The 20,083-nt window shown below is 44.8% G+C and overlaps 1 protein-coding gene across 4 annotated transcripts in view; it reads left to right on the top strand.

The window, feature by feature from the left end:
• The first annotated feature begins 3,892 nt into the window (after window positions 1-3,892).
• Window positions 3,893-20,083, top strand: part of LOC103346641 (b(0,+)-type amino acid transporter 1) — a 33,584-nt gene continuing 17,393 nt past the window's right edge. The window contains exons 1-3 of one of the 4 annotated variants that reach the window (XM_089319521.1): window positions 3,893-3,921; window positions 9,083-9,245; window positions 10,330-10,534. The gene's annotated coding sequence lies outside the window, so the exon portion shown is untranslated. Of the gene's footprint in view, window positions 3,922-8,629; window positions 8,718-9,082; window positions 9,246-10,141; window positions 10,535-20,083 lie in introns of those variants that run through there. The other 3 variants (XM_089319520.1, XM_089319522.1, XM_089319519.1) reach the window with 3 other exon arrangements.

The raw sequence follows: 20,083 nt of genomic DNA, 5'->3' as shown, positions 1-20,083 counted from the left end.
TGAAATGGGCTCTATTTCCACTTGAAAGTGGAATTCTTAAAAAAAAATACTGAACTTCAAGAAAGAAATGGCCAGAACAGCAAAAAGAAAAAAAAAATAAGGATTGAGTGTCTCATCCCATCATTTCAGGATCAGCATATGGCGTGGGGTTGGTACAGGGGCAGAGGAATTTTGTTAACAGAGCCCGCATCTGGCAGGAGTGGGTGGAGATTTTGTTTGACAGCACATCTGTAGCCTTCCTCCCTTCCTCTCCTCTGTCTTCAGTGGGGTTGGAGAACCAGGCCAATGGCCTTCAGGAACTTTTCCTTGGCTAAACTTTCTGAACCCATTGTGGCTGGATCCCAAAGTCCCTGCACCACTCTCCTAAAGAGGCAGGAGCCGGCTGGTGCCGCGGCTCACTAGGCTAATCCTCCGCCTGTGGCACCGGCACCCTGGGTTCTAGTACCAGTTGGGGCACTGGATTCTGTCCTGGTTGCTCCTCTTCCAGTCCAGTTCTCTGCTGTGGCCCAGGAGTGCAGTGGAGGATGGCTCAAGTGCTTGGGCCCTGCACCCCATGGGAGACCAGGAGAAGCACCTGGCTCCTGGCTTCGGATCAGCGCAGCGCGCCTGCCACAGCGGCCACTTTGGGGGTGAACCAACGGAAGGAAGACCTTTCTCTCTCTCTCTCTCACTATCTAACTCTGCCTGTCAAAAACAACAACAACAACAACAAGAGGCAGGAGCCCCCCAGCAGGGCCGGCTCCATGAGCTGGGGAAGGCACGACTTCTGACGCCTGAGCTCACAGGGGAAAACTTCGCCTTCTTACTCCCGGTGGCTCCCGGGTGGTTGGAAGGAATGCAGGTTTCCTGCAGAGGCCCAGGCCCCCAGAGCAAGGAAAAAGCATCGGGTCGCTTCCCCGCACGATGCTGATGGCACACTCCATTGCCTGCATGTGATGGGCGCTTCTACACTTGGGTCACTATTTGGCCGTCCTCCATCTTCGGCTGTCCCTTCCTCCTCCCCAGGGCTCGCTCAGTCTTCTTGGGGCCGGCATCTAGGTTCTCTGGATGGAACGGAGCTCATGGGGGGAACTTCTTTCTCGCCGGGGTGGTGATGGAGGAGGGTCAGGTTGCACCCTGGATGACAGATCTTAGCTGTCCGGAATGGCCGAGCCTCTTGGAGTTCCCAGTGCCCAGTGCTGGCTCTATCTGAGAGTCCTGCCCAACACTGAGGAGCTTGGAGCCTCCTGGATCGCATAAGCTAAGCAGCGAGACAGAAACCCCGGTGGAAGACAGGCCAGGGAGCGGTGCAGCAGCTGCCGGGTGGGCATGGCCAGTCAGGGGGACCTGGAGCGCGGTGGCCCCAGGAGGCGGGTATGAAGCTCGCCGAGGCCGTTGCCCGCGGACAGCAGCTGCGTGCGCCGTGGGGTCCCTTGGCGCGGAGTCCGGAACCTCAGAGCGGTGTCCTGGCTGCCAACTCGGAGGCGAGGCATAGCGCTCAGCCCCAGGCGGGTGAGGGAAGGGTGCGTGAGCCAAGGGCGCGAAGACATCGCAACGGAGGCCCAAGGGCGAGGTCCAACGGCCCAACCCCTGCTGGCCTCGCGCGCCTCGCGCCTGCTCTCGCTTGGTGGCGGGCGTTTGGCACCGAGCGGGCCCCCGCCGTAGGTGGCGACCGACCAGGTCTGCAGGGGCTCGCCCAGCACCGGCCCCCGGGGGCAGGAGCGTCTATCACCTCTGCCTGTGAGTCGGCCAGCCCTTGTCACGAAGACCCTACCCGAAGGCAGAGAGGCGGGAGCAACCTTGATTCTCCCGGGAGAGGAGCTGGACTACGGGAAGGGGGTGGGGCAGGGGAGAGGGGCTGCTGACCACATCCCGGGCTGGCAGGCGGGTTCTCTTCACTGCTCGCTGCAAGTTTGGTTTTTAAAAAGGCGTGTGAGCCTTAGAACCCTTCCCCCGGCCTGACAGCTGGTAGTGGCCCTAAAAGGACTTCTTGTCCCAGGCGCTCAGACTCCAGAGCCCCCGAATATAACCGTTTGAGCCACGGTGTCTCCCTGTGTCATGGACGCGTCGTGAATTGATGCTTTCTATGGTCTTCGGGATACTGTGCACCAGGCACCCCTGTAGTGGGCACAGGCACTGCCTGCTGGGAGGCCGTGTTTGGCTCGGCTGCTAAGCAGACCATGGGCCACAACTGGGTTGTCAGCCCAACCCACAGGCTGTTTCTCTTCAAGCTGACCCATACAGCCAACCACCTGTCACCTGTGTAACGACAGGAGATGGCACATCCGCGGGGTGCAGGATCCACCTGGCTTAAAACCCTGGTGTCACCAAGGGCACCGATGTCTCTGGTGACAATTTTTGTTGGCTGGATTTTAGTGTCCTGGCCCAAATTGATGTTTTGCCAATATTAGCTTCTTCCGCGCACCACATGGGGTGTATCTCACACATCTCCATACAGCTGGGTCTTTTACCTTTTCTCTCAGCGGCACTTTGCAGTAATAGCAAATTATGTAACCCATGAGCCATTTGGAACTTAGCCTGATTTTGTAAGGTCAATAAATGAAAAAGGAGATTAGTATGTTTAAAGGGTTGTAAAGAAAGTTTAAAAAAACCAACAGGAATCCAAAGAATATGTTGAGAGATCAGTGCAGTGTGACCTCCAAGGCCTGTGTTATTTATTATCCGGCCCTTAAGGGAGGAAGTTCGCTCTTGCTTTTATGATTTTCTGTGTGGAGTCTTGGTCAACTTTGTGCTAGTTTATCCTCTCATATTTTATGGGATTTGGAAATGTTCTTTAAGTGGTTTTAAATTTTATTGTTGAGTAGGTCATTGGTAATACACAGAAAGTACATATATATGTGTGTGTATGTATGAGGGCACTTCAAAATTTCACAGAAAAATTAAAATAAGTTGAATTTGGCACAAAAATTTTTTGAAATCCATATATGTTTTGTTCAGAATACACATTTTTTGTGAACTTTTCATCCTTTTAAAAAGTTATTTGTTTGAAAAGGAGACAAGGTGAGACAGACATCTTTTTTTTTCAAGATTTATCTTATTTTATTTATTTTGAATTTATTTTATTATATATTTATTTTATTTATTTTGAAAGACAGAGTTACAGGGAGAGGTAGAGACAGAGAGATTTTCCATCCACTGATTCACTCCCAAATGGCCACAATGGCCGGAGCTGTGCCAATCCGAAGCCAGGAGCCAGGAGCTTCTTCCAGGTCTCCACATGGGTGCAGGGGCCCAAGGACTTGGACCATCTTCTACTGCTTTCCCAGGCCATAGCAGAGAGCTAGATCAGAAGAGAAACAGCTGGGACTAGAACCAGCACCCGTATGCAATGCCAGCACTTCAGGCCAGGGCTTTAACCCGCTGTGCCACTGCCCCAGCCCCTGACAGACATCCTCTCTCTGCTGGTTCACTCTCCAAATGCTCATGGCAGCCAGAGTTGGACCAGGCCAAGCCGGAAGCCCAGAATTCAATCAGGTTTCCCATGTGGGTGACAGGGACCCAAGTCCCTGCTGCCTCCCAAGATGTGCATCAACAGGAAGTTGGGCTCAAACGTGGAGCCAGGATGTGAAGCCAGGGACTCGGATGATGAACTTTTTGAAGCTCTCTCATGCATGGATATATTTTTAGTACTCGTGTATACAATACTTGTGTGCATGTGTGTGTACACACACATATATATATATCATAAATATATATGTAGATGTATTTACGCTGGTACCTTGCTAAATTCACCTTTTATTTCTGGTAGTTGTATTCTTTTCTTGGCATTAGGATTTTGGTGGTCACCTAGAATGAGTTAGGAAAAATTACCTTCTCCATGACCTCAAAGAGTATGCGTCACACTGATGAAATGTCTGTCTTTTATATTTGATAGAACGCACCAGTAAGACCATTTGGATCTGCAGTTTTCTTCCTGGAAAGGTTTGTTTGTCCTTTGCTGTTCTTTTAATATTTTAGATCTGTATTTGTGCCCCATTTTTATTGTTAAATTTTTTGTTTTCCTTTTTATAGCTTTGTGGTATCGTTCCTATAACAATATCACTTCCACACTTAAAGAATACAATTTGGTGGTTTGTATCAGAGTCATGCATATATAAAACCATCACCAGGGCAAGATTTAGAGATTTCTATATTTAGAGATTTATATTTTTATTTATATATTTATATGAAATATTTAGGCTATATTTATATATTTATATTTTATATATTTTACTTTTATATTTAGAGATTTAATATTCCATTACCAGCTGCTCCTCTCCAATTCCCAAGCCCCAGGCAGTCCCAATCTACTTTCTGCCTCTATGACTTTGCTTATGTGGACAATTCACATGAATGGAATCATGTAACACTTAGCATAATGCTTTCAAAGTTCATCCATGTTTAGCATGCATGTTTTTATGACCAAATAATATTCCATTACTTGCATACACCACGTTTGTTTATCCATTCATCAGCCGATGGGCAAGTGGGTTCTTTCCACTTTTTGGCCCTTCTGAATAACGCCACACTCAGGTGTGAGTTTTGATGTGGATAGACTTTCAGTTCTCTTGGGGATGTGCCTTGAGCCAATTGCTGGGTTGTATGGTAGCTTTGTATTTAAGAGTTTGAGGAACTAAAAGACTGCTTTCCTAAGTTGCTGCACCATTTCGCATTCCCACCAACAATGCTGAAGGTTCTAATTTCTGCATGTTCTCACCAACACTTGCTGTTATTTGGCTTTTAAAAAATATTTATTTATCTGAAAGGCAGAGTTACAGAGAGAGAAGGAAAGACAGAGCTGCTGTTGGTTCACTCCCCAGATGGCCACAACAACCAGGGATGGGCCAGGTTGACACCAAGAGCCAAGAGATTCATCTGGGTCTCCCATGGGGTGTCAGGGGCCGAGGACTAGGGTCACCATCTGCTGCCTTCCAAGGCGCATTAGCAGGGAGCTGGATTGGAGGTGGAGCAACTGGGACTCAAACTGGTACCCTTATGGAATGCCAGCATTGCAGGCAACAGTTTAACCCACTAAGCTACAATGTGGTCCCTATTTGGCTTTTGATTCTAGCCATCATAGTGAGGGTGAAATAGTATATCATTCTGGTTTTTATTTGAATTTCCCTGATGATTAATGCTGCCCAACATCTTTTTGTGTGCTAATTGGCCATTTGTATGTCTTTGGAGAAATACTGATTCAAATCTTTTGTCTATTTAAAAAGGGTTTGCTTATTTATTTGAAAGGCACAGTGACCAAGAGAGGGAGGCAGATCTTCCATCTACTGGTTCACTCTCCAAATGCCCACGACAGCCAGGGCTGGGCCAGGCCAAAGCCAGAAGAGAGGAACTCCATCAGGGTCTCCCATATGGGTATCAGGGGCCCAAACACTTGGTCCATCCTCTTCTGCTTTTCCCAGGCCATGAACAGGGAGCTGGATCAGAAGTGAAGAAGCCAGGACTTGAACTGGTGTCCATATGGGATGCCTGCATCACACCCACTGTGCCACAATGCCAGCCCCACCTTTCAATTTCTTTATGATAGCCTTTGAAGTTAGAAAGTTTTTCATTCTGATACAGTCTGTCTATTTTTTCTTTTATTTGTGCTTTGTTGTCATACCTGAGAATATTTTGCCCACTCCAAAGTCATGAAGGTTTACTCTTACATTTTCTTCTACGAGTTTTACAGTTTTAACTCTCACATTTAGATCATTGATCTACTTTGAATGAATTTTTATAAATGGTGCAAGATACGAATCAAACTTCATTCTTTTTCCTGTGACTGTTAGTTGTCCCAGAACTATTTGTTGAAAAGATTTTTCCCCATTGAACAGTCTTAGCACTCTTACCAAAATCCAGGGCCATGTGTTTGGCATTGCTATTAAGATGCTGCTTGAGACTCTTAATAGCAAACTCGCATCCCATATGGAAGTGCCTGGGTTCAAATCCTTGCTCCACTCCTATTCCAGCTTCCTGCTTATGTGCACCCTGGGAGGCAGCAGGTGATGGCTCAAGTTCTTGGGGCCCTGGCACCCATGGGGGAGTCCTGGATTGATTTCTGGGCGCCCATTGTTGGCCTGGCCCAGCTCTGTCTGTTCTGAGCATTTGGGAAGTAAACCAGTGGGTAGGATCTCTCTATCTTTCCTGTGCTCTTTGTCTTCCCGTGGGGACTTGAATACAGCCTGGAGTCATGTGGTTTCAGCCTGAAGAATTACTGCTAGTGTTCCTCGTAAGGCAGGTCATCAACAACACATCTCGGGTTTTTTGTTGTTGTTGTTTAAACGTGGCAGGTCTTTAACTTAATTTATTTCAGAGGTGGGGAAAGAGAGAGGGAGGGAATGAGAAGGGGAAGGAGAGAGGGAGAGAGGGAGGGGGAGAGGGAGAGGGAGAGGGAGAGGGAGAGGGAGAGGGAGAAACACTTCTCTCACTGGTTCACTCTCCAGAAGTCCGCAATAGCCGAGGCTAGGCTGGGGCTGAAGCCGGGAGCCGGAAACTCAATCCAGGTCTTCCCAGTGGGTGGCAGCGATCCAAGTACTTGAGCCATCACTACTGATGTGCAGGATCTGCATTTGCAGGAACCTGGAGTCTGGAGCTGAAACTGGGAATCAAATTCAAGTGCTCAGACGTGGAACATGGGCACGGGCTAAATCCCACTGCCAAGCTAAATGCCCACTGCTGCCTTTATTGCTGAAATAAAGCTTTACTGCATTATAGATGTAGCATAAGGTATATACAGTTAGGACTACTGCTTGGTTGATGGGTTCTTTCGTGCTTTGAGCATTTTGAATACATTATCCTAACCGTTTTGTGACCTGCATTGTGTCTGTTGAGATGTCAGCTGTAGATCTTAGGGCAGTTTTCCTGGTAAATGCATCATTCTTCTCTTACTTTCCAAATGTGCTCATGTCTTTGATTTTCAGCTTTTTTTTTTTTTAAACTATGATGCCTCTGTGGATCCCTTTGAACTTAATCCTGCATGGATTTCATTGAGCTTTCTGTATGTATTGGTTTTCAACATATTTGGAAAGATTTTTTTTAAGATTTATTTATTTATTTATTTATTTGAAAGGCAGATTTACAGAGAGGCAGAGAGGTCTTCCATCCGCTGGTTCACTCCCCAAATGGCTGCAATGGGCAGAGCTGCGCTGATCCAAAGCCAGGAGACAGGAGCTTCCTCCGGGTACCCCACAAAGGTGCAAGGACCTGGGCCATATTCCACTGCTTTCCCAGGCCATAGCAGAGAACTGGATTGGAAGTGGAGCAGCTGGGACTAGAACTGGTACCCATATGGGATACTGGCACCCCAGGCAGTGGCCTCACCTGCTATACCACAGCACCAGCTTGGAAAGTTTTTAGCCTTTATAATTTTTTTAAATTCTTGTTCTTTTATCTCTCCTTTCTCAGTACTATCATTACATGTGTATGCCTGGGGCTTGGGACCCAGTACAAGCAGATCCAGATTCCAACAGGGCAGAGAAGAACTCGGAGCCATTTGTCCATTTGTATCTCCTTTACTCACAGTGGTGGTGAGAAAATCACAAGGGACAGCCACTTGCCCCCAACTGCGGTGAGCCCACAGGAGATAGCCACCTTTGTGTCCAGACACACACACAGACACCGACACACAGCCGCACAGCCACATCTAGCCATGCCGCCCAGCTGCTTATGTGGGTTTATAGACAGTAGTGGCCCAGAGCCAAACCATTACATAACAGATGGTGGGCAGCCTGCCAGGCGGATGGACCTGCCGGTTACCATGACACCAGTTACCATAGAGATACGGAGACAAAAGGCAGGGAACGTGATAACTTCACCTTCTCAAGTTCATCTCCTCGACAGTGTGTATGGTCTCTCACATGTTTCCAAGGCTCTGTTTATCTCCCTCATAAACTTCACTGTTTGTTCTTTGGCATTCATAATCTCAATTGATCTATCCTCAAATTTGCTTGTTCCTTCTCCCAGTTCAAGTCTACTATTGAGAACGTGTAGTCAATTTTTTATTTCATTAAGTGTGCTTTTCAACTCCAGAATTTCATTTTGTCCTTTTTGAAGTTTCTGTCTCTGCTGATAATTTCTATTTGATGCAACACTGCCAATACCTGTTCCCTTACATTTTAACCATGGTGACTTTTAGCTCTGTGAACATACTAGTAATTGCTACTTTGAAGTATTGTTTCCCCTGATGAATCGGACTTACAGTCACTGTCACAGGCAGTATCTTTTGTTCCTCTTCTTTTCCCAGTGTGTGACTCATATCTCCCGTGTTTCTTTGCATGCCTTGTATTTTCACAAATATTTATGTTGGAAAACTGAACATACCAGTTGACACTGAAGAGCCAAAATGACTCCATTTTAAAACAAAACAAAACAAAAAAGCAGCCTCCATTTCCCATAGCAGACCTGGGTCCTTGTAAAAGCAGGCATTCAGGCATTCCGGAGATAGCAAAGCTTACCAGGGACAGCCAGCTCTGAAGACCAAGGACAGCACAGCAGAGATTACTAAACAAAGTAACTCCCTGCGCCCAGAGCTTCCCTGCTGTAAGCCCCCCGTAACTCAACTCCCTGCACCCAGAGCTTCTGTGCTGTATGTAACTTTTTTCCTGCTGATGTAGCCATTTTTCTCTCCCAAAGACGGGGCCTCACTCCTGCCTCTGCTGGGCTGGCTGGTTGGATGGGGTCCCTGTCGCAGCTTGTACTCCCGAATAAACCTTGCTTTTGCAGTTCGGTGTGATCGACTGCAGGTATTTGATCCCTCCCATTCCTGAGAGGCTTGTTATTGTTATTGTTATTGTTATTATCTGCTCTGTGACAGACTGGATTGTTTAGCTAAATCTGTTTTCTTTCCATTACCGTGAAGGCTCTGCTGTTCCTGCTCCAGGAGACAGGGCTCTGGGTGCTCCACAGTCACCCTGTGTGGGACGGTGGTGGTTTGGTGGCGCTCTCTTCTCTTTCCCTAACACATTCAGCCGTTTAACTCCAAAGCCATCTATTTCTGTGGGATTAGGTGTAAAAATGGCTACAGTTTACATCAGTCAGTGAGTAGGGGGAACACAGAACAAAATACCAGAGTGGAGGGCTTAACTAACAGAAAGTTGTTTTCTCACAGCTTTGGAGACTCGAAACTCAATATCAAGTTGCGGGCAGGGTTGATTTCCCGTGAGCTCTCTCCTTGGATTGGGAGTGGCTGCCTTCTCGCCATATCCGCATACGGAGGTCATACGAGGTCATATTGCTGTCCGTGTCCCCAGGCTTCCGTCTGGAACCCTAAGGTAGGTGGAATCGTTTTGATCCACTGGAAGCTCTCCCCTTAATTCTCTCCTCCCCCCCGCCCTTCACTCTGACTGCAGCTGGGGTCCCCATCTCATGACCTTTCTCTTTTTAACTTTTTAAAAAATCTTTTGAAGAATTTCTTTTACACCTATCATCACACAGCATGTTTTAAACGCAGATCTATAACTCTCTAATAAGGTAAAGACAAAGTCTGCCTTATTAGAAACAAGACACTGCACCACGTAAGCCTTCAAACGTTATTGTACTTTAAGTCCAGGCTGCACAGCAAGAGCCAGCCGCAGTGCCGCGGCAGGGAGGGGCCCCGTGGGCCGGTGCAAGGCCATGATTCTCGAAGCCTACAGATGTCAGCCCACCCACCTCTGAGTTGTGGGCTGGGCTGGTGATCCACTGGGTGTCGGGATTGCTTCTGGTAGCCTATGGAAGGGATGAATGAAGATAATCTCTTGTATGTGGAACCTTCCCAAACCCAGTAAGAATTTCAGGGCTCTCAGTCTCTTACAGTGGCACAAATCCTGCATCTGGCCTAGCCTGGCCTGGCTTGGTGTCTCAGTCCACGTGCATGGTCAGGCCGAGTAGGGCAGGGAGCTCTGTGGAGTCGACCCTTGTTACTGTGGATTCGTTGAGAGGAGGAGTGCGATGGGGGCAAAAGGTGTGGAGTCACCACACAGACCCCGGGAGTCACCTGAAAGCGCGCCAGAGGCGAGCTGCCTGCAGTTGGTACAGCAGCTTAAATAGCCAAGGCAGCCAATCCGGTCAAGGGGCGGTCTTTGCCCTAACCAATCACAGCCCGTTGCCAGGCAGGCTCCGTTGCCAGGTGGTTTCCAAAGCCATCCAATCACAACCCGTTGCCAGGCAGGCTCCGTTGCCAGGTGGTTTCCACAGCCATCCAATCACAGCCCGTTGCCAGGCAGGCTCCATTGCTGGGTGGTTTCCCAGGGGGTGTCGGAAGCCATTCCTAGTAACTGACGCTCTCTTGCCAGCGGCCATCTTGGCATGGCCTTCTCATTCCACCACAGACCCTCAGAGATAAGGGCCTTGTATCCAACTGCTGCTTTCTCGTAGCTCCTGGATGTACTTGTGTGCGACCCCCCTCCCGCCCCCGGCTCAGCGCCTGCTGCTGGCAGAGGGAAAGCCCGGGACCCCTCTGGCCGTCCCCAGGGAAGCCGCTGGACCTGCCTGCGGTGCTGACGCAGCTGCGGGAGCCCCGTTTCCCACACTCTGGCAGACACGGTGCATGTCGGACGGCTCGCTTTTGCCTTTTTGATTGGTAAGCAAAAAACAAAAACAAAAACAAAAAACTCTCAATATAAATGCTTAATTGATTTGAATGAATTGGATTCTCCATTAACCTTCGTTCGTGACAAACTCTCATGACTGTGTTTTTGACTCATTGATTATTTATTTATAATTTATCTACTCGTTGATAATTCATAATAATTAATAATAATTATCCACGAACCCACCACCCAATACAAATATCTGACCCTGACCTTTGTTTAGAAGCCTTTTAATTTTGTTCTCTATAAACTTTATTTGAGAAACATATACCCAGATTCCTTTTTTTTTTTTTTTTAAGATTTATTTGAGGCCGGCGCCGCGGCTCAATAGGCTAATCCTCCGCCTAGCGGCGCCGGCACACCGGGTTCTAGTCCCGGTCGGGGCGCCGGATTCTGTCCCAGTTGCCCCTCTTCCAGGCCAGCTCTCTGCTGTGGCCAGGGAGTGCAGTGGAGGATGGCCCAAGTGCTTGGGTCCTGCACCCCATGGGAGACCAGGATAAGTACCTGGCTCCTGCCATCGGATCAGTGCGGTGCAGCGGCCATTGGAGTGTGAACCAACGGCAAAGGAAGACCTTTCTCACTGTCTCTGTCTCACTGTCCACTCTGCCTGTCAAAAAAAAAAAGAGAGAGAGAGAGAGAGAGATTTATTTATTTGAAAGGCAGAGTTACAGATAGAGAGTGAGATCTTCCTTCTGCTGGTTCACTCCCCAAATGACATAAATGGCTGGAGCTGGACCAGGCCAAAGCCAGGAGCCAGGAGCTTCTTTCCAGGTCTCCCATGCAGCTGCAGGAGGCCATCCCTCACTGCTTTCTCAGGTGCATTAGCAGGAAGCTGGATCAGAAGTGGAGTAGCAGGGATTTGAACCAGTACCTATATTGGATGCAGCTGGCAGCTTTACCTGCTATGACACAGCGTGGGCCCCTCATTTTTCTTGTTGTTGTTGTTTTTTTTTTATTTAAATTTACTTATTTGGAAGGCAGGATTACAGAGAAAGAGAGAAAAAGAGAAAGAAGTAGCCCTTCTTTATTTGTGTTACCCAGCTTTTGAGAGGATATCCAACTAATGATTGACAAGGCCAAAGTCAAGGAGATTCCCCCCCTGAGTTTTCTTCTAGCAGTTTTGTAGTTTCAGGCCACATATTTAGGTCTTTAATCCATTTTTGAGCCAATTTTGGGGTGTAGATAACATACAGGTCTAAATTAACCCTTTTGCACATAGATATCCAGCTTGCCAAAGCCATTTATTGAAGAGACGATCCTTTCCCTGTTGTACCATCTTGATTGGGCTTTTCAAAAATTTACTGCCGGTATATACTTGGTTTATTTCTGGGGTCCCTGTTCTGTTCTGTTGGTCTGTATGAGTCCATTTTCATGCCAGAACCAATACTTTTGACTGCCACAGCTTTGTAACATAACTTGAAATTAGGAAGTGTGGTGTCTCCAGGCTTGTTTTTTCTTTCTCATGGTTGTTTAGCTATTAGAGGTCTTTTGTGGTTCTGTATGAATTTCAGAATCTTTCTCTATTTCTGTGAAAAATACCATTGCAATTTGATAGTGATTTCATTGAATGTGTATATCACTGTGGGTAGTATGAACATTTTAGCAATATTAATTCTTCCAGACTACAAACATGGAATATATTTTCGTTTATTTTTATCTTCTTGAATTTCTCTTATTAATGTATCATAGTTTCAGTGTGTAGATGTTTTGCTTCCTTGGTTAAATTCATTCCTAAATACTTTATTCTTAATGCTATTATATGATTTCTTCTTCAGATAGGTTGCTATTTGAAATGTATATAGACATGCAGTTGACTTTTTTCAGTGTATTTTGTATGCTGTAACTTTACTGAATCCATACGTTAGTGCTTGTATGGAATCTTTAGAATTTCCTACATGTGGATTCATGTCAGTTGCGAGGAGAAGTAATTTTACCTCCTCCTTTCCGACTGCTGTGCCTGCAGCTTCTTTCTCTCATCAGGTTGCTCTTGCCGGTGTTTCCAGCACTGCGCAGGAACCACAAGAGCATGCTTCATCCTGGTGGACCCCAGTCCTAGAGCAAAATATTTCTATTTTCTCTCATTGCAGTGAGTCTTTCAGAAGTGGACTTTATCATGTTGAGGAAGTTAGCTTCTGTTTTGTTGAAAGTTTTTATTTTTACCATGAAGTGATGTTGATCTTTGTCAAATGCATTTTGATATCTATTGAGATGATCTTCAATTCTTTTAATATGGTGTATCAAATTGATTATTTTCAGTATGTTACACTAGCCTTGCATCCGTGGGATAACTCCCATTTTGTAACAATATATAATATTTTTGATGATGAATTAGTTTGCCAATATTTTATTCCTCAGTATTTTTTAAAGATTTATTTTATTTATTTGAAAGAGTTTCAGAGAGAGGTAGTAAGAAAGAGGTTTTCCATCTACTGGTTCACTCCCCAGATGGCCACAACAGCCAGAGCTGCGCCTATCTGAAGCCAGGAGCCAGGAGCTTCTTCCTGGTCTCCCACATGGGTGCAGGGGCCCAAGGACTTAAGCCATCTTCTACTGCTATCCAAGGCCACAACAGAGAGCTGGAATGAAAGAGGAGCAGCTGGGACTAGAACCAGCGCCCATATGGGATGCCGGCACTTCAGGCCAGGGCTTTAACCCGCTGCACTACAGCGCCACACCTCCCCCCCGCCCCACCCCACCCCGTCAGTATTTTTTGCTTCTGTAGTCATTAGACATATTGGCCTGTAGTTTTATTTTCTTGTGATGTCTTTATTTGGCTCTCATCTCAGACTGATGCTAGCCTCATAGACAGAGTTTGGAGATAATCCCTCATATTTTTGGAAAAGTTTAACAAGGATTGGTGTTAATTTTTTCTAGTCAGGTAGAATTCATGCTGAAGCCATCTGGTCCTAGGCTTATCATTGTTGAGAAGTTTTTGATTACTGCTGTGATCTCTTTATTTGTTATTAGTCTGTTCTGGCTTCTATTTTTTTTCATATCAATTAGACAATTTTTACTAAATGAGAAAGTACATTTAAAATGTGTTTTAAAAAATAGAATTAGAAGCCGGCGCTGTAGCTCAATAGGCTAATCCTCTGCCTGCGGCGCCGGCACACTGGGTTCAAGTCCCAGTCGGGGCACTGGATTCTGTCCAGGTTGCCCCTCTTCCAGTCCAGCTCTCTGCTCTGGCCTGGGAGTGCAATGGAGGATGGCCCAAGTCCTTGGGCCCTGCACCCCATGGGAGACCAGGCTCCTGGCTTCGGATCAGTGCAGTGCACCGGCCACAGCGGCCATTGTTGGGTTAATCAACGGTAAAGGAAGACCTTTCTCCCTGTCTCTCTCTCACTGTCCACTCTGCCTGTCAAAAAAAAGAAAAATAGAATTAGAAAAAAAAGACATATGCAGTTTAAGGAACCTTTGCACTGTGCCGAAAATCAAACATTTCTTGCAGTAATACAGTGGGCCAACTCATAAACTGTAAGTTAGCAGAATTCTCAATTTAACATTTTCGAGGACAATATTAAGGTCAAGAATTTCACATCTATGGTAGCACATATAGAAGGGCATTATAAATGTGATGTCCATCCCTACGAAGCTTACAAATTTGACAATGCTCAATAAAACCACATCCAATAGTTTTGCATCCAAACAATCACATTTCTATTTCTTTTGATTCAGTCTTGGCAGGTTGTAATTTTATAGAAATTTAATCACTGGGGCCAGTTTTGTGGTGTAGTGGGCAAGTCTATCTGTGATGCCAGCATCCCACATGGGCTCTGGTTCATGTCCTGGCCACTCCACTCTGATCCAGCTCCCTGCTAATGGCCTGGGGAAAGCAGTGGAAAATGGCCCAAGTGTTTGGCCCCTGCTACCCATGTGGGAAACCTGGATGAAGCTCCTGGCTCCTGACTTCAGCCTGGCCCAGAGCTGCTGTTGCAGCCATCTTGGGGTGTGAACCAGATGATGGAAGATCTCTTATTCTCTCTCTCCCCCTTTTTCTCTGTAACTCTTTCAAAATAAATAAAATAAATCTTTTTTAAAAATATATTCATTATTTTTATGTTATCCAGTCTTTTGCCATATAATTGTTTATAATAGTCCCGTATGAACCTTTCCACTTCTGAAGCAAGCTTTTCAATGTCTCTTCTTTCATTTTTTATTTTATTTAAGTCTTTTTACTTTTTTATTTGTTTGTGTGGCTAAGGACCTATATTCTCAAAACTCAACTCCATGTGTGCTAATTATTTTCCTATTTTTTTCTGTTCTCTCTTTATTTATGTTGACATTTTATTTCCTGCCTTCCACTGGATTTAGTTTTTTCTTCTTCTAGTTCCCTGAGGTGTAAACTTAGGTTGCTTATTTGAGATCTTTATTTCAATATAGGCGTCCCATACGTTTTGGTAGTATTTATTTTTTATTTCATCCAGTGAGAGATTTTTTTCAATTCCATTTTGATCACCTCTTTTACCTAGTGGCTGCTCATGTACAAATTAGTTTACATATGTTTGTGAACTTCTTGCTCTTATTGGTTTCCAGTTTCATTTCATTGTGGTCAGAAGAGAAACTTGGAATGACATTAATCTTCTTAAATTATTTTATGATCTAGCACATGATCTGTGCTGGAGAATGTTCTGTGTGTACTTGAGAAGAATGTGTAAAGAATTATACTGGTGAAAATTTGCATTATATTTAAGTCTATTAGGTATACGATGTTGTCCAAGTCCATTATTTATTGATTTTTCAATCTGGATTTTCTGTTATTTAAAGTGAGCTGTTGAAGTATTCTATTATTGTATTGCTATCAATTTCTTCAGTAAAGTATATCAATAATTGTCTTATATACTTGGGTGCTCTGAGGTTGGATATTATATATATATATATTATGTATCATTGTTATATATCATGTTGTAAAAATGTAATAGAAGGATCTTTGTCTCTGGAGACAGTTTTTGATTTAAAATCTATTTTGTCTGACATTGGTATAGCCAACCCTGCTCTCTCTTGGTTTCTATTTGCATGGAATATCATTTTCTATTCCCTTACTTTTGGTTTATGTGTATCTTCTCAGGTGAAGTGAGTCTCTTGTAGGTAGCATATGCTTTGGTCTTGTGTTTGCTCCATTCAACCATTCTGTTTCTTGCAATTAGAGAATTTAATATATTTAATTATTAAGTACAGATAATTATTAAGTACAGGTAATTATTAAGTACAGATTTACTCCTGGCACCCTCTTGTTTTCTAGTTGTTTTATAGATCCTTTCTCCCATCTTACAGTTTTCCTTTGTGATTGATTTTTCTAATGGTGCGTTTTGATTCTTTGCTTTTTATTTTGGTGTAGGTGTAGGTTTTTGCTTTGCAGTTATCTGGCTTAGCAGAAAAACACAGTGACAACAGGCTACTTTAAACTAACAACAACTCAACTTTGTATAAAAAGAAAATTCTGTTTTAAGTCTCCCCATTTTGAATTTTTGATGTAACAATTTATATTTTTTAAGGATTTGTCTATTTAATCTAAAAAGCAGAGTTACAGAGAGAGAGAGAGAGAGAGAGAGAGAAGCTGAAAGATCTCCATCCCCTGGTTCACTCCCCACGTGGCTACGACAGCCAGAGCTGGGCCAATCCAAAGCCGGAAGCCAGGAGCTTCTTCTGAGTTTCTCATGTGGCTTCAGAGACCGAAGCACTTGAGCCATTCCCTGCTGCTTTCCCAGGCCATGAGCAGGGAGCTGGGTTGGAAGTGGAGCAGCCGAGACTCGAACCAGCACCCATGGGGGATGCCAAAGCCACAGGTGGAGGCCTACCACGCCATAGCACCCGCCGCAACAGTTTACAATTTTATGTTGCATATCTTTTAATTCTTTTAGTAAGTGTTGATAGTTTGTCTTTTCATCTTCATACTAAAGATATGTAGCTTATACACCATGATTACAGTACCATTCAGAGTATTCTGAATTTACTGTTTACTCCCTATAGCCAGTGAGCTTTAAACATTCAGATGTTTGCATGCTACTAATTAGAATACTTTCAGCGTGAACTCCTTTTTCGCATTTCTTGTAAGATGGGTCTGGAGGTGATGAACTCTCTCCGCTTTTGTCTGTCTGGGAAAGCCTTATCCCGCCCCTCATTTCTGAAGGATGGCTGTACTTGGTACAGTATTCTCCAATGATAGTTTTTTCCTTCAGCAATTTAAATATTCCATCCTACTTTTCCCTGGCCCATAAGGTTTCTGCTGAGAAGCCTGTAGTCTGTTTCTAGGCTTGTGAGTACTTCCTTAGATGTCACCTGCTGCTTCTCCCTGTTGCTTTCAGGATCCTGTCTTTATATGTGACTTTTGACAGTTTGATTAGCGTAAGTCTTGGAGTAGTCTTATCAGGAGTGAGTCTCATTGGTGACAGTTGATCTTGTACCTGGGTGCCTGTCTCCAGATTTGGAAAGTTTTATGCTTTAAATAAGTTTTCTACCCTTTGTGTTTCTCTCTTCCCTCTTGAACTTCAATGAACTCAAAATTTGCTCTTTTGATGTTGTTCCACAGATGGCATAAGCTTTCTTCATCACTTTTCATACGTTTGCTTTTTGTTCCCAATGGAATCTGTGGCTTGGAACAGCCTGGTGATCTCACTGACTTTTATGCAGTCAGTGTGCTTTATTAAACTTTTCATTTCATGCATTGTTTCTCAGGTCCAAAATGTGTTCAACATTTCTGTCACAACCTCTATGTTAAATATTTCTGCTTACATTTCTGAATTATTCCCTAAGTTTGCTGAACTTCCTTAAACTGGCTGTTTTGAATTCTTGGTTGGGCAGATCACACATCTGCATCTCTTTGGGGTCAATCACTGGCACCTTTTTTGCTCATTTGGTGATGCCATATTTCTCTGACTGTTCTTTTTTTTAAGATTTATTTTATTTATTTGAAAGACAGAGTTACAGAGAGAGGTAGAGACAGGGAGAGAGGTCTTCCACCCACTGGTTCACTACCCAGAGGGCCATAACAGCTGGAGCTGCACCCATCCGAAGCCAGGAGCCAGGAGCTTCTTCTTGGTCTCCCATGCGGGTGCAGGGGCCCAAGGACTTGGGCCATCTTCTACTGCTTTCCCAGACCATAGCAGAGAGCTGGATCAGAAGTGGAGCAGCCAGGACTAGAACTGGTGCCCATGTGGGATGCTGGCACTTCAGGCCAGGGTGTTAACCCGCTGCACCACAGCACCGACGCCTCTCTGATTGTTCTTGATCCTTGTGGTCATGCATCAATGTCTCTGTACTGACAACGCTGGTATTCACACTGATCTTTGCATTCTGGCTTTTTCTGTTACATCCTGTCATAGCAGGTCTCGGAATTCAGAGAAGATTATCTGTTGTGATTCCCTAAACCCAGGCTTCAGACCTGTTAGTGGCTAGGTACCAGGATGATTGCCCACTTCAGGGCAGTGCCTCTGTTGCCAGGCACGCAGGTTAGCTTCAACTAGGTCTCTGTAAAGGTTCCTGTGGCTCACTGGTTGGGTGCCTTAGTGGCCATACTTGAGTTGGTGGTCGTAGTGAGCTATAACTGAGGTAAGGGTTGTTTCAGGTCCACAGCCAAGACAGTTCTCAGGCCCGCCTCCAGTGTCACAGACAGCTGTGTCTCCCAGCGGATTTGGAGTGAACAGGCCTTTTCTCAGACTGGGTTTTCGAAGGACTAGAGACCATTTATAGGGCTGTTGCATTGATTCACAATGTAACCAGGGTCAGGCTGTGTGCCTAGGGGTTCTACTGGGTTTCTAGGTGGGTAGAACTGCTATCAGCCTATAGACAAATGGGGCCAGAGCCAAGTTTCAGGAGTGCTTGACGAAATACTGGGGGCAGAGGTTGGCAAGCCTACCAAGGAGTCTCAGCAGGCCATGTCTCCTGGCAGGAACCTGGCTGGGTAGAATTGATGCAGGACCACAACCAGCAGGAACTGAAACAGCTTTGGTGATAATACAGGATCTGTTGTGGAACCAGTATTGGCAAATCCAAACTGAGGGCAGCAGTGTCCATTTGGTCTTGGGTGTTAAGACCTCTGTTTCCTAGTTGGTTTTCTCTTTGTATGTTCTATTCATTATCGAAAGTGCAGTATTGAAATTTTGTATTATTGTTGGAGGTTTTTTTTCTCCTTTGAGTCCTGCCAATGTTTCCTCTTATGTTCTCTTATGTTGAGCTTACATATATTTATTTTTTCTATTTGTAGTAATTTGTCCCTTGTATCAGTTTATAACATCCTTCTTTGTATTTTGTGATAGTTGTTGACTTAGAGTCTATTTTGTCTGGTATAAGTGTAGCTATCTCTTGGTTGCCACTTGCATGAAATATTTTTCCATCTGTTCATTTTCAGATTATGTGTGTCTTTAAATCTAAAATGAGTTTCTTGGCTGGCGCTGTGGCATACTTGGCTAATCCTCCGCCTGCAGCGTTGGCACCCCAGGTTCTAGTCCCGGTTAGGGCGCCAGATTCTGTCCCAGTTGCTCCTCTTCCAGTCCAGCTCTCTGCTGTGGCCCGGGAGGGCAGTGGAGGATGGCCCAAGTGCTTGGGCCCTGCACCCGCATGGGAGACCAGGAGGAGGCACTTGGCTCCTGGCTTTGGATCGGCACAGTGCCAGCCACAGTGCCAGCCACAGTGCACTGGCCGTAGCGGCCATTTGGGAGGTGAACCAATGGAAAAGGAAAACCTTTCTCTCTATCTCTCTCTCTCTCACTGTCTAACTCTGCCTGTCAAAATAAATAAATAGATAGATAGATAGATAGATAGATAGAAAATAGATAAAATGAGTTTCTCACTGACAGCATATAGTTGGGTAATTTTTGATTCATTTAACTACTTTGTCTTTTGATTAGGGAGTTTAACATATGAACATTTGAAGTGATTATTGATAAGAAAGGATTCATTATTGTTTTGTTAATTGTTTTGTTAGCTTGTTACCTTAGTTTCTGAAGGATTTATTAATTCTTATTTTTTGTCCTCTAACCTGCTCTCATATTCTTACTTGTAACCCCCCAAGTTTTAACTATGATATAGTCATTTGTCATTCATATTTTATTATAAATTCCCTTGAAGGAAGCATGTCTTTTGAGCCATGTCACTTGGCTCTAGTGTAATGTCTAGGATAGAATCTACTCAGTGAAATATTCTCGCAACCTGAGCGAGGTGCTTGTGTTTCTTCCCCACCGGCTTCAGTGGCTCATCCCGATGGTGGATTGCCATAGGGAAGATCATCCTCGGAGTTCGGTCTGGTGGAGATACATAAGGGCTCCAGATCTGTGGGAAGTTGTAAGGGGAAGGGGAAAGCCAGGTTGCTTTTCCAGCTAGAACTTACTGAGGAATTTTATTGGAAAGAGTATCTTTTCTGATTGTTGTGAAGCATGAAAACACTTCTATATAATATGCACTATATAATATAGCTATGTAATATGCACTATATAACATGCACTGTATGGTATGTACTATATAATATGCACTATATGGTGTGCACTATACGATATGCACTATATAACATGCATTATATAATATACACTATATAACATGCACTATAT

This window comes from Oryctolagus cuniculus, chromosome 18 (assembly GCF_051225735.1).
Source record: "Oryctolagus cuniculus isolate XC-2025 breed Fujian yellow rabbit chromosome 18, ASM5122573v1, whole genome shotgun sequence".
Taxonomy (NCBI): Eukaryota; Metazoa; Chordata; class Mammalia; order Lagomorpha; family Leporidae; genus Oryctolagus; species Oryctolagus cuniculus.
The sequence above is the reverse complement of the archived record's forward strand: the minus strand, read 5'-3'. Positions and strand labels throughout refer to the sequence as shown.